Genomic DNA, 5,013 nt, shown 5'->3' on the forward strand with positions numbered 1-5,013 from the left:
CATGGATAACTTAATATTTCACTTTGTTTGGAGTAAAGCTAACGAACCTTAAGTCGTGTATAGGCGGCCTTAATGAATACAAGCAGCGTGTAGATAAGAAAATGTCTTTATTATTTTTAGAAAATACCCCGTCTACGAAATACCGCCTAAATATTTTTATGAACTGTAAAACCATTAAAATTTTAAAAGATTTTTAAGAAATAAAGGAAACCTCGTGAGTCGTATAGGAATTGGTAAATAACTTTAAATGTCGTTTCTTTGTTTTTTCAGGTAGGTTAACAGTTTTTATTATTTATTTTTGTATCATAATGTATAAAGAAAAATTATATAATAAAAACTTTGTTTTTTTAGAGCAACACATTGTATAATTTTCCGATTCCAATTTTAAGTAATCAACTAATGTCTCATATATGTTTAGTTCAAACCACTACTCGTAATTATAATGTACTAATGAATTGTTGTTAAAAACATGTAATGGTTTTATGGATTATACAGGCAAAACATAGAGTTCCCCGCACATGACAAACATTTGTATTGACCATACAGGTGATTGCCGTGATCTGGGTGTTTGTGCAGTCCTTGTGGGTCACCCCATCGTTCCTCGGAGAGCTCGTTAAGCCGTCGGTCCCGGTTAGTATCATGTACTCTTGATAGCGATCGCTACTCATTCATTCATTCATTCATTCATTGGCCTTAGTTCGTCTATTGCAGACGATTTAGACAGTGTCAGAGATACACTGTGTTTCCTAAGACACTCTTCAGGAAGACGCAGAGTTGCCTAAGCTCTGCGCCACCCTCCCGATCTCACTGGCTAGGTCCACGGGAACGACGAGTCAATACGTGTGGAGCCAGTTTGGCTGCAGGAGTCTTTCGCACTTTAGAGCTTTGCCACGAATGCTTGACGGAGACACCATTCCGGATTTCAAATGAAGTTTTCCATCTCCAGGACCCTGATAATTTTGAGCCAGGTTTATCCCTCGGTCGCCTGTTACGACCCCCACGAGAAGAAATGGGGTGGTGCTATTCTACTCGGTCAACAACACATGGCTCATCGCTACTTATAGTAGGGAATATCCGCCAACCCACATTGGAGTAGCGTGGTGGATTAAGCTCTGATCCTTCTTCTACATGGAGAAAGAGGACATTAAAAAAACTTACTCTCCAAATATTTTTTTTATAATTTTTTGATAGTTTTACCAAATTACTTTTTTAATGACACTCAAACACCATTTTTCAAACAAAATATTGTTTCCTTCATGGTATGCTGGTTTAAGAGTTAAAAATCTACTGTTGATACGCTTTACAGTAAGTCTAAACCCGTATAAATAACATCGTAGCCGAGATTGTTTTGCTACAATTACTAGAACATATCGCTTGATTGCATGCATGCCTTCAGGCTTGCAATTAAACATATATAAAATAAAATTCGATTATAATACTGTACGGTATTATAATAGTATGTTTACGTAATAGTACTGCAATAACAACCCGTTCAATCCTCTTCTCAAATATTTGTATAGGACAAGAGTTGGAGCTTAATCCATCGTGCGGACAATTATCTGGCCAAGATCTTTCCCAGGTATCTGTAATAAGAAACAAGTGACAGTTTACTATATTCTCCGAGGCAAAATGACGAATTTCTAGGACAAATACTAATCTGAAATAAATATTCGTTTTTGATACTACGGGACCGCGATGGTCACACGTAACCATGGCATTTGCAACGTCGTCGATATATTGGAAGTATTAAAATGACTAGCCTAGATTAATCTTACAGACACACACACACACACATATTTATATATATATATATATATATATATATATACAGGGTGTTTGGTGGGGTGTTGGACAAACGGTCAGGGGAGTAAGGGGGGGTCATTGCCAATATATCTGGCCACTTAACTAAAGTCATTGCCCTTTTAATTTTTTTTTCATGCAGCATTTAATTGTTTTTTACAAAATCTCCAGAATTCATCATTCAAATTCACAAAAGACAAAAAAAAAATGTGTTACGGACCCAAATTATTTTTATTTCTTTTTTTTTTGAATAAATTGCCAACATTTTGAAACCATATTTGTAAGTGTAACATGAAAAAATACGAAAATATGGGCCTTCAAAGTTTTTAAGAGTTGCAAAATTTTACCAAACTACAAACTTTAAAGTGATATAAAAAAAAAACCAAACACGATAGGGTTTTAACTATTTTTTTTAAAATATCCTGCATTTATGTCCTTTCTAACAATGTATCATTTGCTATTAAAAAAAATTTTTGAGTAGAGATATTTACCAAAACATAACGCGCGGTCAAAAATCGCTTACTTAAATAATCATAATTGGTAAGTAAAGTCATGTGTATTTAATAAAGAAAAACTAAAAAGGTTTTCTGAATTGAGTTTATAAAAAAACAAGGGATTATTAAATTTCTCTAATGACCACCAAGAACCAGTATCACGCTTGTAGGCAGACCTCCTAGCATTGTTTGGCATTAATAAACACTAAATAAAAACAAAACAAAATTAAAAACAAGACTTTTATTATAAAAGTTGTTCAAATTGTTGGCCACCATTTCTAATACAAGCACGGTATCTTTTTCTTATTTCCGTCGTCGTAGTGGCCATCAGCATTTCTTGCTTCAAAAGGTCGAATGCATCAATAATCCTCTCTCTCAAATGGTCGCGTCTTTGTATTTCTTCTGTATTGACGAGTTCCTTCGCACGTCCCCAGCCAGCCATCACGCTGCTCTAATGTGGGTTGGCGAATATATACCCTACTATGAGTAACAATCGCTATCAGGTGTACATGATAACAACCGGGACCGACGGTTTAACGTGCTCCCCGAGGCACGGTGGGGAGACCCACAAGGACTGCACAAACACCCAAACCACGGCAAACACCTTATGTATGGCCAATACAAATGTTTGTCATGTGCGGGGATCGAACCCGCAACCGCCAGCGCAACAGGTACAATCCATGGCTGTAACCGTTGCGCCAACGCGGCGGCGTATGTATTGTATGACCGTGTGTATATGTTGTAAAAATTTATTTATTTATTTTATTATTTATTAAAATGACAGTCTCGGTAAGTCCCGTAGAATCAATTCGACCGTGAAAGTTAACGACCTTTTATATATTCGTACCGTTAAATATTCGTACGAAACCAAACGCTTTCCATTAATTTCTAAAATTTCTTACCGACTACATTTTTTGTACCCACGTTTTATTCAAACCTAACCTATACCTGACCTTCATTACAGTTTATGACAGGACTTTAAATTAAAAATAAAAATACCGACCCTGTCGTTAAAATCAGACTTAAATTTCGGTACTTATCACATTGGTAGACATCTGTAGTTACAGCGCTGGTGTTTTATAGATAAATGTTTGTCTCCGTTACAATGTTACAAGTTTTATTGTGCGGAGTATTTTCGTGACATGCTTGTCTTATAACGTTTAATGTATTTTTTGATATGAAGTAAATCTTACGTCTCATGTCTTTTCGAAAGCGTTCGTTGTAAATGACTATACAAGTATAAAATGATATATAGAAATTAGACCCTTTTTAGATAATATAGTAACAGTTTTGTCTATTGCTACATCCTTTACGTTAGAATCTGAAGTATTTTTGCTTTTACTACTAAGTAGACTATTAAAAAAAAAAAAAAAAGTTTAGTTAGAGTACCACGAGATTAGCACATATAAATCAAAATTTCTTTAGCTAAGTTAAATTTAAATATTTAAATTAAAATTAAGTTCCATTGAGAAGCGGGTTTATTTTAAAAATTTGATCTACATATAATTTTTATTTGTTTACAACTGCGGCATTGTTTCCATTTCCAAGCCGACCACAACGTGACATTTTCATCTCTATCGTATGCATCTGAATCATTTTCACTACATGAACATTTTTGTAAACTAATAATACGGAAATAAAGTATAGCATTTTTATTTTTATTTCAGATTTTAGCTAACATTTCAGGGACTCTTTAAAAACGAAATATAGTCCTTGTACTGGAAAATTACGTAGACACAGCTGCCAGTACTTCGCTTATTAAGGGAGAATTTTAATCCAACACAACGGTGGAATATTTGGGATTGTTACTTTATTTATATTATGTCAATTCTGTTTACCCCAGTTGGGAAATTTTGTCATTTAAATCCTAAAATAATTTACGAGTTGTACGTATTAGTACAATTGTTGTTGGTATTGTTTTTTTGCGCTAATTTCCATGGGTTTGATCAACTGATGATATTATATGCATGTTATTTATACAAATTTATATAAATAAAAATAAAGCGCTAAAGTCTAGAACGGCTAGATCAATTGGGCTTACTTTTTTTTAATACTTTTTATAAAGATCATACGGGAAAAAAATAAAAAAAATGTGCCAAAATTGACAAAAATAAGTAAAGTAACGATTGAAGAATCTAAGGAAACAATGATTACTAATACTTTACGCGTTTAATAGTTCACAACACAAGACGTTTGTCGGATCGGGTAGAAAATAAATAAAAAATATATTTTTAAAGTTCAGAAGTGTTGCAAGAAGTTAATAAAATACGAGATCTCGGTGTGATAATGGACAGTAAGCTAACATTCAGGGAACACGTTGATACTGTGGTTAACCAGGCTTCCAAAATGCTAGGCTTCCTTAAAAGGAATACTAAAGGATTTCTACACCCAGAAACAAAAACAATTTTGTTTAACTCACTGGTGCGAAGCAGGCTTGAATTTGCATCAGTGGTCTGGAACCCACAATATACAACTCACTCACAGCGTATTGAAAGCATTCAAAGATCTCTTACGAGGCACCTGGCATTCCACAGTTCAGGTATATCCCATAAAGACACATATGATCTGCGGCTAAAACAATTTGGCATGGTATCGCTTTATAACCGCCGAATTCTGCTCGACATTATCTTCCTTAAAAAGATCTTGTCAGGTTATGTAGATTGTGCGGACTTACTTAAACACATAAAGCTGAGCGTCCCCCGAAAATATCCACGGCATC

Source organism: Melitaea cinxia, chromosome 23, assembly GCF_905220565.1.
Source record: "Melitaea cinxia chromosome 23, ilMelCinx1.1, whole genome shotgun sequence".
Lineage (NCBI taxonomy): Eukaryota > Metazoa > Arthropoda > Insecta > Lepidoptera > Nymphalidae > Melitaea > Melitaea cinxia.